The sequence below is a fragment of the Podarcis melisellensis genome, assembly GCF_964234715.1.
Source record: "Podarcis melisellensis genome assembly, chromosome: 6".
In the NCBI taxonomy this organism is placed as follows: domain Eukaryota; kingdom Metazoa; phylum Chordata; class Lepidosauria; order Squamata; family Lacertidae; genus Podarcis; species Podarcis melisellensis.
The window spans coordinates 86826877-86839986 of record NC_138538.1 but is presented as its reverse complement, the minus strand read 5'-3'; the positions used below and the strand labels follow the sequence as shown (position 1 = coordinate 86839986).

The window sequence follows — 13110 nt, the reverse complement described above, 5'->3', positions numbered from 1 at the left end:
TCTAGCAGACTACTTTTCTTGTATTCCATCCAGGAAATTAAATACTAAACCCCAGAATATTCTCAAAGATTCAGCATGTTTTGCTGGGCATATACAAAGAACTGAACTTGCAAGACCTCCTGCTCCCAAATCTTGGATCTCTTAGGGAAAAAATCCAAGGGCTCAATTCCTGGCACCCAGAAACACATGACAAAGGGGAGTCTGGCACCCACAAACTCATAACATTTCACTTCATTGCAGCCTAAGGAAAGCTGTTTGCTTCTTGGTTGAAGACACTGGGCAGAAACTAAAAGAAACAGGGGGATGAGGAGTTCTAAGGGTGAAGTCCTGCTCCTGTCCATCACAATACCAGACAGTTTACTACAGGGTGTTGAGAGGGGTTATTTTTAACTGTTAAGTGAGAAACAGCAGCTGTAGTCAAGGCCAAAAGTGTTTTCCCTTGGTGACCCCCTCCATGTTGAAATGTGTGTGTGTTTGTGTGGTATTTCCTGTCCTTCCCAAAAATGGAACCATGTTGGATGAAGCCAGCTCTAGATCTTTTCTAATTAAATTGAATAAAACCACTTATCCCACTGAAAGATATATTTGAAAAATGAATATTAAGGGGAACAATGCCCATTGTTAAGCAAGTGAGCTAAAGTAAGTGTCATGTCCTCCATTGTGACACATCCGCCTGCTGAGTGACTTGGCTGAGGACTTTATTGCTGTAGATAATTCACATACCATTTTAGTGTGGTTTTGGAGATCTTCCCCCATTTCCATCAATGGACCATCACGGTCCATTTTTGGCTCACCCTCCTGAAGGGAGCTCTTTCTTGCATGGCCAGGTGTCTGTATCAGATCTTCTTCTGTAGGGCAGGCACCACGATTCCTAATCCTACATAAGGTGCCCAAACAGCAGCATGGAATCACAGAATTGTAGAGTTGGAAAAGACTCCAAGGGTCATCTAGTCTAACCCTCTGCAATGCAGGAATTTCAGCGAAAGCATCCATCTAGGAGCATCTACAAAGGAAGGAGCCAAACTGTAGACTCCGACCTATGTTCACAACTGTTGGAAAAAAGTACCCCCAAGGATTAAATCATGATTGAAGACTATCATGTTTGAAAATGAACTTTATTAGAATAACAAAATATATATATATTTATTAATTTATTTTTCTATCTGGATTTCTGGGGAAGGGGAACTGGGCAAAGGCAGGGAGGGAGCTGTATCGGAGCTGCTGGCCTCACTGCTGTCGCTGCCTGGAAGAGAAAAGAAGAGAAACGATTCTTAATATTTCCATTTATTATTATGTTGATAACCCATCTTTCCTGCAAGGATCTCCAGGTGGCTTACGTTATTCTCCCTTCCTCATCCCACTCTTCTTGAATCAGGAAGCTGTCTCCCCTCCCGTCCCCCCTCAGTGACCCAGATTCTCTCTGGCCTCCCTGTTCCTGATGAACAAAGATCAGCACTCACCATCCATGTTGGTATTGATGGCATCCAGCCCCTGATCTCATGGTCTGACAAAGATTCTTCTTATTTTCACTTTCTCCACCTTCCCATCTTTTATTACGTTCACCTCTTCATCCCATTCATCCTCCTCACAGACCAGGGATGGATCTTAGTGACACGGCAGCAGGAGACCATCAGCCCACAGAGCCGTCTGAGACTTTGAAACCTAGGGAAGAAGAGGGAAAATAATCAGAAAATGGGTGCTAGATTCTTTCTTGATTCTATCTAGCAGCTAAACTTGCTTTCAGAAACCTCTATTGCAGAGCAAATAGTTGCTCTTCCCAAAGTCCTCATCCCATCCCCGAACTCTTCTTGAATCAGGAAGCTGTCTCCCCTCCCGCCCCCCCCTCAGTGACCCAGATTCTCTCTGGCCTTCCTGTTCCTGATGAACAAAGATCAGCACTCACCATCTGTGTTGTCATCGGTGGCCTCCACCCCCTGGTCGCATGGTCTGACAAAGATTCTTCTGATTTTCATCAATTCCACCTTTCACCACATAGACTTCCATTCATCCTCCTCACAGACCAGGGGGTGTATCTTCAGCATGAGACAGCAGGAGACCATCAGCCCATGGAGCCTTTGTAATCTAGGGAAGAAAAGGGAAACTGATAAGGAAATGGGTTCTAGATACTTTCTTGATACTCTATATCTCTGTGCTAAATTTGGGGCATCGGGCAGCTAAGCCTACTTTCAGAAACCTCTATTGGAGAACACAGCAAGCTGTTTAACCCACTGAGGAGGGCATCTTGTCAAAGGACCCTCTCAAACTGGGAGATGCCCTTCTTGTGATGATGACCACAGGGGGGAAGGCAAGCCATTTCCCTCAAAGCAGCTAAGGGGGTCCTGGGCACAATCTTTAAAAATTAATCTAACCATGACCTGGTTCCATATGTGTCTAAATCTTAAAGGTAAAGGGACCCCTGACCATTAGGCCCAGTCGTGGCTGACTCAGGGTTGTGGCACTCATCTTGCTTTATTGGCCGAGGGAGCCAGTGTACAGCTTCCGGGTCATGTGGCCAACATGAGTAAGCCACTTCTGGTGAACCAGAGCAGCGCACTGAAACGCCGTTTACCTTCCCACCGGAGCGGTACCTATTTATCTACTTGCACTTGGACGTGCTTTTGAACTGCTAGGTTGGCAGGAGCAGGGACCAAGCAACGGGAGCTCACCCCGTCACGGGGATTCGAACCACTGACCTTCTGATCGGCAAGCCCTAGGCTCTGTGGTTTAACCCACGGTGCTATCCGCATCCCTTCTAAATCTTAAGGGATAGTAAAAGAAGCAGACTGCGGAAAGAAGAGATATACCGTATTTTTCGCCCCATAGGACGCACTTTTCCCCCTCCAAAAATGAAGGGGAAATGTGTGTGCGTCTTATGGGGCGAATGCAGGCTTTCGCTGAAGCCTGGAGAGCGAGAGGCATCGGTGCACACCGACCTCTCTCGCTCTCCAGGCTTCAGGAAGCTATCCGCAAGCCTCAGGCGGCCAGCAGGAGGTCCCACTGGGTGCTTCGGGCAGATGTCCGCAAGCCTTGCGCGCTGGGCTCGCAAGGCTTGCAGGCAGCAGTCTGTTCTGGGGGCTGGGGTCGGGGGAAGCTTGGGGGGGAATATATATTTTTTTCTTTATTTCCCCCCCCAAAAAAAAATCTAGGTGCGTCCTATGGTGCGGTGCGTCCTATGGGGCGTAAAATACGATACTTACAGGCAAGATAAAGAGATTTTCATTTTCAGAAATCACAATTCACACAAATGACCTCTTTTCTTTGAACTATCCATAAATAGGGGGACATGTCAGAAAGATCCACAGTCACCATCCATATCAGCAGTGGTGGCCTCCATCCCCTGGTCGCTTGGTTGAACATATAGTGATCTCATCTTCACTAATGCTTCCTTCTTATCCTTCATGACCATCATTCCATCCTCCGATTTCTCCCTCACAGACCCCATGGGTCTCTAACACCGACTCTCACTCCAACTGCCTCCCTTGGAACTCTGGCCAGTCAGGAGTTGTTGCCAGTTAACGGTTTTCTGGCAGGGGAAAAAACACTCAGTGACTCAACCTGCTCAGTTAAACAAACTTTTCTGTCACATTTCCCACCCCTGAAAATCATTGCGTTGGCGAGGTTGCATATGCCAGCCTTGATGCAGCAATGGGCAGGAATTGTAAAAAGTATTTTGGGGTTCTTGCTTCAAAATATGCAAATATACGTGTATCGTATACACAATACCTTATATACTTTATAATACTATTAAGCTATTAACACTACTGTGGCGTTTGCCTCCTAGGATGGGTCATAAGGAAAGGGTTAAAATAGGTGTGACGTGATTGGCCAGCGAGAATGCAAGGGGGGAATAAAAGTTAGAATGGGAGGTTTTGAAAGTCAGTTGAAAGTTAGAGTTGAGGTTGAAGTTTGGGAGTTGAAGAAGGAAGAGGGAGGTTTAGGTGTGGGTTGGTAGAGTTGTATTGTGAGAGAGTGAGAGGAATTGTTAGGTGGAGTCAGATAGATAGTTGGAATAATCAGTTTGGAAAGAATAAGAAACTGCCAAGTAAAATTAACTGTAACCATAAGCTTGTTCCTGCATTTAAAAATAAACTTGATTATCTATGTTAACAACTGACTGGACTCCGTGTGCCCCTGTGAGATACGGGGTGGTGGCAGCAGAAAAAGCAATCGTAGTGGCGGCACAGGGTCAATAGACCGTCAAACGTCCGGGGACCCTGTGTGTGATCGCCACAAAATTACTACAAAGTTCTAAACATAACACTTAACTCTATATTCTTTTACATCCATAAATAGGCATTGCGCTTTAAAAAAATATAGGATCCAAATACATTTTAACCATTTTTAAGTTTGCATTTTAACTAATTGCATTTCAAACAATTACATCTCATCAAACAAGCATTTACACAGCATGATTGGCCCTGTACTTATCTAAATGTTTCGTGACACGGCATCTGCAATCACATTATCCTTCCCTCTGATGTGGGAAACGTCAAAATTGTAGCCTGGCAATTGCAAACTCCACCTTATTATTTGGCTATTGGCACCTTTCACTTAGTTTAATCATTTCAGAGGGGAATGGTCGGTACAAAGGGTAAATGTCCTCCCCCACAAGTATGGCCAGTGGCGTAGCGTGGGTTGTCAGCACCCGGGGCAAGGCAAGTAATTTGTGCCCCCTAACCCGTGGATTTGCGCCCCCTAACCTGTGGATTTGTGCCCCCTAACCCCTAGATGTTGCGCCCGGTGCGGCCGGCCCCCCCTGCACCCCCCATGCTACGCCCCTGAGTATGGTTTTAACTTGCCAGTAGACCACGCAATGGCTAAACATTCTCGTTCAATGACAGAAAGGTGTTGTTTCCTCCCCAAGAGTTTCCTACTTAAGTATAGGACGGGGTGCAGTTGTCTCTTATCCCCTTTCTGGCAAAGAGTTGCCCCAACTCCTATATTGGAGGCATCTGTGAAAAGGCTAAATGGCTAGCTCTCAAAATAGGCTCCGTTGTTAAGGCTGATTTTAAATGCTCACGTTCTGCTCGCCACTGGGCCGCCCACATTGCCTTATCTGGGTGGTCTTTCTTTACACAGTCTTGTAAAGGAGCAGCATGGGGGCTAAAATCAGGAATAAATTGGCGATAATATCCTACCACCCCCAGAAAAGCTCCCATTTGTTTTGTTTTTTTGTAGAGGGCCTAGGCCACTCTCTCTCTTTTAATGTGTTTTTATTAAAGATTTCTTGGTTTACAAACGTATGTGCAATGTTCCTTTTTTCAAGTTACATTTTCTACGGGTCAGCTTCATTTGTTGGGGACCGTAGTGTGACATTAGGGGGGGAAAGTGGGGAAGAGGTGGAAGGGGCCGTGGTGGGTGGGGTTGGGGTTGGCTGGCAATGTATCTGTTCGACTTAATGTACATGTGGGGTTTTGTGTCAGCGCTGTTTGTGCGGGTTCTCTTTGCTATTTGCTTGTGTGCCTTCTCGGTAGTGGCGCCCTCCCTGTGGAACGCCCTCCCACCAGATGTCAAAGAGAACAACAACTACCAGACTTTTAGAAGACATCTGAAGGCAGCCCTGTTTAGGGAAGCTTTTAATGTTTGATGTATTACAGTATTTTAATATTGATTCATATGCTTTTGGCGGATTCTTGTCGTTGTCTTGTTGGGCTGTGTATGTGATAAAGGGGATCCATACCGGGGTGAAGGCATTTTCTTCTATTTGTCCCTGTGTCAGTTTCAATTTATGAGTTTATTTTTCTAGTAAGGCTGTTTCCCATACTATTTGGTACCATTGGTCCATGTTCACTCCTGACAGGGCTAGGCCACTCTTGATTGACCTTTATTATGCTCCAATCAGCTTGTATCTTACCACCCCCTAGCATGTGACCTAAAGACTTTACCTGCTTCAAAGCAAACTGCCATTTAGAAGCTTTGACAGTTGACAGTTGGAACACGATGGCTAGATGCTGTAGATGTTCCTTCCAGGGCTGGCTGAAGATGGCTGCATCATCAGTATCAGCGAGGGCAAAATCTTTTAACCTCACCAGCATCTTATCAGTTAAATGCTGAAAGGTGGCTGGAGCATTCCTTAACCCAAAAGCTAAAACAATGAGCTCAAATAACCCATCTCAAGTTCTAAAAGCAGTCTTGGGTTGATCTTTAGGATCCATCACCACCTGCCAATTTCCTTCAGTTAAGTCTATAGTAGAAATGAAATGGGCAGCCCCAATTGTCTCTACCAACTCATCTATCCTCGGTATTGGATAGATGTCAGGCACGGTCACTTGGTTTGAACGCCTGTAGCCCACACAAATTTAATGACAACAGCCACGAAATTAGAAGACTCTTGCTTCTTGGGAGAAAAGCAATGACAAACCTAGACAGCATCTTAAAAAGCAGAGACATCACCTTGCCAACAAAGGTCCGTATAGTTAAAGCTATGGTTTTCCCAGTAGTGATGTATGGAAGTGAGAGCTGGACAATAAAGAAGGCTGATCGCCAAAGAATCGATGCTTTTGAATTCTGGTGCTGGAGGAGACTCTTGAGAGTCCCATGGACTGCAAGAAGATCAAACCGATCCATTCTTAAGGAAATCAGCCCTGAGTGCTCACTGGAAGGACAGATCCTGAAGCTGAGGCTCCAGTACTTTAGCCACCTCATGAGAAGAGAAGACTCCCTGGAAAAGACCCTGATGTTGGGAAAGATGGAGGGCACAAGGAGAAGGGGATGACAGAGGACGAGATGGTTGGACAGTGTTCTTGAAGCTACCAGCATGAGTTTGACCAGGCTGCGGGAGGCAGTGGAAGACAGGAGTGCCTGGCGTGCTCTGGTCCATGGGGTCACGAAGAGTCAGACACGACTAAACGACTAAACAACAACAGCCCACACAAAAGGGAACAGTCTGGTCTAGTTTGGGAACCAGAATAACCGGGGAAGCCCAAGGGCTGTCTGATGGGACTATTAAACCCAGGTCCAACATCTCCCAAATCTCAGTGGAGATGATGTCAGTTTGAGGCCCCGTTACCCGATATTGAGGCGACGCTATGGGTCTAGCCTCTTCGGTCTCAATTTTGAGCAGAGCCGAATTAGTCTTCCCAGGAAAATGTGAGAAGATTTTCTGGTATTCTGTAAGAACAGCTTTAACTTGCCATTCCTGTTCTTCTGTTAAATCAGGGGACAGGATCACCTCTTGCGGAGTGCTTCCTTAACCTCCCCCAGCCTGTCGAATTGACGCATGGCTTTATTTCCCACACAATTGTTTGATTTTTGACGTCACCCCCAGAGGCGCACTCCACTTCTTCAAGAGACAGACAAATGCCAACATCAAAAGCTATTTGAAACAATTTTATTTCATTCACACACAAAAAATCTGACATGAGATTATTATGATTAAGGTATTCAGACAACAGGTGATACATTTATTGATCCATTTTGAAGTTATTATTTGTCCACTTTAATGTTTTATTATACATGGTATATTTAGTTCATAGTAATCAATAAGGGGGTGGGGTGTGAAGCAACTTTGATTGTGGAACTAGTGGGTGGGTGCCATGAATATGGATCAATTTCCACAGGTGGAATCTTGTACTTGTGATGAAGAATTATGTTGAGAGGCTGACCTTGTTTTTCTGACAGAGGGAGATGATGGCGCTGCTACTAACCCATCACAAAAACTATCTACAAGACAAAAGGGTCACTGAGGAGCCAGTTGCCAGGGCAATGTGGGTGTGATGTCACACTGGGCGGGATAGTTGTCCTTTAACACAGGTTTTTTGGGCAAGGTGTTATGGGAACAAGGAGGTGGAACAAGGGAACAAGGAGGCGGAAATTAGAAGACCTCCGTATGGGGGCTGAAGGTCAGAAGCACCTTGGCAGGCTGGCCAAAGGAAGGCTGGGACAGAGGCATGGAGATGTCTTGGAGCCCAGTGCTACTTTGCTGTAGGGAGATGTAATGACCCCCACCATCCAAGAGCCAAGCTGTATATATGTGTGAAAAAACCATACATCCAAAAGACACTGCAGTCTCTGTTGTGCCTCATTCCAAGGAAACACAAAGCCTGGTTAAGTGCCAGGCTCCTAGAACCTCGCACCCCTCAACAGACATTGGAGTGAGCTATCACAATATTGCCCTAGAAATGTTCCTATGGGTTTCCTTTAGAATGCACCAACTAGATGGAATTTCTCCCCCGCCCTCCCCAGTCTGTGTCCTGTCTCTTCACACATGCACATCTAGGAGCAACAACAAGGGAAAGGAGCCAAACTGTAGACTCCTGCAGCGAGACCCCAGATTCCCACCCATGCCCACCCACAACTGTTGGGCAAAGGACCCCCAAGGGTAAAAGGATGATCAAGGACTAGCATGTTTGTAATACAACCTTTATTAGAATTTGTTTGTTTGTCTATTTGGGTTTGTGGGGAAGGGAGAACTGGGCCTTCGGGGGGGGGGCTATCTTGTTATCTTGATTTCTTAATGTTTCCGGTAAGATTAGCCATCTCTGCATATTCCATAAGTTTTTGTATCCATTCTTCTTTCGCTGGGACTACTTCTTCTTCTTTCCATTTTTGGGCAAGTAACATTCTTGCGGCTATAGATGCACCCATACGGTTGGGGGAAAGAACCGTCAGGGATAAAAAAATGACCAAAGTCTAGCATATTTGTAATAAAAAGCTTTATTAGAATAAAAAAAAAATTTAATTGGGGAAGGGGGAAACTGGGTCTTGGTTGAGAGAGCTACTGGCCTCACTGTTGCCGCTGCCTGGAAGAGAAAAGAACAGATAAATTCTTAATATTTTCATTGATTATTACTGCAAGGATCTCCAAGTGGCCCACATTATTCTCCCTTCCTCATCCAATCCCTAAACTCTTCTTAAATCAGGGAGCTGCCTCCCCCGCCCCCAGCCAGCCAGATCCTCTCTGGCCTCCCTGTTCTTCGTGAACAAAGATCAACACTCACCACTGGTGGAGTCACTGGTGACATCCATCCCCTGGTCCTTTGGCCTCACATAAATGGTACAAACTCTGATCTTTCTGCCATTAACCTTCACGGTGTCTTCGTCCAGGGGATGGATTTTTATCGAGCGGCAACAGGAGGCCAGCAGCTCTCTCAACCTTCGCAGACCGGAGCATCTAGGGAAGAAAAGGAAGAAGATCACAAAATGGATTATTTCCTTGATACTCTCTATCCCTGCACTGCCAGCCATTTCCCTCAAAGCATCTAAGGGGGCCCTGAGGACAATCTTTAAAAATTAATCTAACCATGATCTGGTTCCCTATGTGTCTAAACCTTACGGGATAGCAAAAGAAACAGACTGTGGAAAGAATAAGAGATCCTACTTACTGACGATTTGATGAAACTTTCATGATGTCGACAAACAAAAACACTCTCTCTAAATTCACTCACTAAATTCAAATAGTTGCTCTGCCCAAAGTTCTCAGCCAAGTCACTCAGCAGGGGACGTGTCACAATGGAGGACATGACACCATCACTTTAGCTACCTTGCTTAACAATGGGCATCACTCCTCTTAATATTTTTTCTTCAAATATATCTTTCAGTGGGTTAAGTAGTTTTATTCAATTTATTTAGAAAAGATCTATAGCTGGCTTCATCCAGCATGGTTCATTTCTGGACAGGACAGGAAACACCTTGCAAGCGCACACACTTTTCAACATGGAGGGGTCACCAAGGGAAAACACTTCTGGCCTTGACTATGGCTGCTGTTTCTCACTTAATAGTTATTTTTTGATATCTTTTGTGTTATTATTGTTGTGTGGAAAATACTAATAAAATTCATTTTTTTTAAAGTTAAAAATAACCCCTCTCAACACCCTGTAGTAATCTGTCCAGTATTATGATGGACAGGAGCAGGACTTCACCCTTAGACCTCCTCATCCACCTGTTTCTTTCAGTTTCTGCCCAGTGTGTTCTGCCAATAAACAGCGTTCCTTAGGTTGCAAGGAAGTGAAATGTTATGAGTTTGTGGGTGCCAGCACTGAACCCCTGGTCACTGAACATCTGGGGAGTTGATCTAAGCTTTGTTTAAATGTACCAGCCAAAATTATTTTTGGCTATTAAAAACTGGTTGAAAGCATTTTATTTCATTCACAAAAGAAAATCTGACGTGATTATGATAAAGGTTTATATAATAAAGGTGACACGTTTATCGCTCCTTTTTGTAAGTTGTTATTTGTCTCCTTTATATATAATTTATATATAGTAATCAGTAAGGGGGTGGGAAGCAGTTTTGAATATGAAACTGGTGGATGGCTGTCATTAATCCAGATCGTATTCATAGAATCGTAGAGTTGGAAGAGACCCAGGGGTCATCTAGTGTAACCCTCTGCAATGGAGGAATCTCAGAAAAAGCATCCATGGCAGATGGCCATCCAAGCTCTGCTTAAAAACCTCCATGGAAGGAGAGTCCACCGCCTCTCGTGGGAGTCTGTTCCACTGCCAAACAGCCCTTATTGTCAGAAAGTTTTTACGAACGTTTAGTCAGAATCTCCTTTCTTGTAACTTGAAGCCATGGGTTCGAGTCCTACCCTCCAAAGCAGGAGAAAACAAGCTTGTTCCCTCTTCTGCGTGACAGCCCTTAAGTTATTTGAAGATGGCTATCAGATCTTCTCTCAGTCTCCTCTTTTCCAGGCTAAATGTACCCAGCTCCTTCAAGCGTTCCTCATAAGGCTTAGTTTCCAGACTCTTGATCATCTTGGTTGCCCTCCTCTGCACATGTTCCAGCTTGTCAACATCCTTCTTAAATGGTGGTGCCCAGAACTGGACACAGGACTCCAGATGTGGTCTGACCAAGGCAGGAGAGAGCAGGACTGTGACTTCCCTTGATCAGGACCCTGGACTTCCGTTGGTGCAGCCTAGAAAAAGTGTTAGCATTTTTCTGCTCCTGCACATTCCTTGTGGCCGAGGCTCAGAGTAACACTGGGACCCTTCGGTTCATGGTGTCAACATGACAGTCATTAACTCCTAGCCTCATGGCCATGTCTCTGAAAACACAAACCATCCCAGCTTTTCAGAGCCAGCTATCATGGCTTCTTTAATCTTTGTGTATTGCTCCACCATGTGGCTGAATCATATAAAGCACTGACTTTTATATATTTGTTGACCTCTAATTGCAAGAAGGTTTCATTGACTTGGATTATAATCTTTATAAATTGGAACTGTGGAGTAGTTCCTGGAGAGTAGTTCCTCTGACATACAACACTTCCAGGCTGGATGTCATTATTTGTTCCCTGTGTTAATGGAAGGAGGTAATCAGGTTACACTCAGAAGCATTTGAGTACCTAATTCTTTTGTTGTACAGACTAAACAAGCCTGTGACTAGCTAGTAGACTTCTCTGGGAAAGAATATTTATTTTCTTCTACTGCCGTTTTAGTCCTTTCCCCTGGGAAATCAGTTTCAGTGAGTTCAGCAGTCCTTACTTCCTAGTAATTCATTATTTAGGATAATAATAATAATAATAATAATAATAATAATAATTATTTTTATTTATACCCCGCTCTCCCCAGCCAAGGCTGGGCTCAGAGTGGCTTACAAGCAGTAATAAAAACAAGTTGAATGATTACAACTTAAAAACAAAATTAAAATACAATATTAAAATAATGAAACATTAAAATATTAAAATGTAGCCTCATCGCAGGAGGAGAAGGAAAAGAAAAAGAAAGAGGGGGAGGGAATCAAATTGGCTCCAAGCCAAAGGCCAGGCAGAACAACTCTGTCTTACAGGCCCTGCGGAAAGAAATCAGATCCTGCAGGGCCCTGGTCTCATGAGGCAGAGTGTTCCACCAGGCCGGGGCCAGTGTTGAAAAGGCCCTGGCTCTGGTTGAAGCCAATCTAACTTCCTTAGGGCCCGGGACCACTAGGGTGTTGCTATTTATGGACCTTGAGGCTCTCTGTGGGGCATACTGGGAGTGTATTGCAGTGTATGCCTGCCAAACTTACATACACTTACTCAGAAGTAAGGCTCTCTGTATTCAAAGTATGGGTTACCTGAATAATCCTGCGTTAAAGTAAATTTGTACAGGATTACAGTTTTCGGATGCTTCCAAAATGTCACTGTTTTCAGGTGGGATTCAGGAAATTCAGGTCTCACAAAGCTGATTTGGAGGTTTTGTACTACAAACCCACCTTCCAAAAGATCTGACTTTTTGGGATAAAGTTACAGAAAAATGCACTGCCAAGCATTGGTGCAACAGTGGCTAATCTTTCTGCTAACAAATCAGAGTGATTGCGCATTTAATAGCTAACATAATCTAATCTCTCTGCAAGCAAATCTAACTGAATGTTCAATAAACAAGTAATCTGTAAGCTTTAACTTTTTTTTTTTAAAGGGAGGGTGTATATACAGTACTGCTTGAAGGCTTAGTCATTTTTATTCCACCTGTCAGTCACAAACAATAGGCCTCCGATTTAGCTTATAACCATTTTCACAAATTTCAATTTGGGTCAACTGTCACTTAAACTGTTTGAAACAGTCAGACATTAAAAAGGTAAAGGGACCCCTGACCGTTAAGTCTAGTCGCGAACGACTCTGGGGTTGTGGCGCTCATCTCACTTTACTGGCCGAGGGAGCTGATGTTTGTCCGCAAACAGTTTTTCCGGGTCATGCGGCCAGCATGACTAAGCCGCTTCTGGCGAACCAGAGCAGCGCACGGAAACGCCGTTTACCTTCCCGCCGGAGCAATACCTATTTATCTACTTGCACTGGTGTGCTTTTGAACTGCTAGGGTGGCAGGAGCAGAGACTGAGCAACGGGAGCACACCCCATCGCGGGGATTCGAACCGCCGACCTTCTGATCGGCAAACCCTTGTCCCATAGTCAAACATTAGGGCATCACTAAGATCAGCACACTAACTAATTGCACTAACCCTGATCGATTAAACATCTTCTAAAATGAGCAGGCCGTCACTGTTTTCTAAAAGGTGGCAGAGCTTCTTGTGGGCATATATCTCACAAGGCAGTTGCTTCCAGTAGCACCTTAAAGACCAACTAAGTTAGTTCTTGGTATGAGCTTTCGTGTGCATGCACGACTGCACAACGGCAGTTGCTGTGACTGAAGAAAAGCACTGTAATCAACAAAAATCTGCCCTTATTCCCTTATGGGGAACACAAG

At 44.7% G+C, this 13110-nt stretch overlaps 1 long non-coding RNA gene across 1 annotated transcript; it reads right to left on the bottom strand.

Annotated features, from left to right (window-relative positions):
- Positions 1-1099: 1099 nt before the first annotated feature.
- Positions 1100-2535, bottom strand: LOC309371893. Its single transcript, XR_014169321.1, has 3 exons — positions 1904-2535; positions 1461-1662; positions 1100-1243 (listed from the first exon to the last, which is right to left on the bottom strand). It is a non-coding gene; the product is annotated as an uncharacterized lncRNA (long non-coding RNA).
- Positions 2536-13110: the final 10575 nt, after the last annotated feature.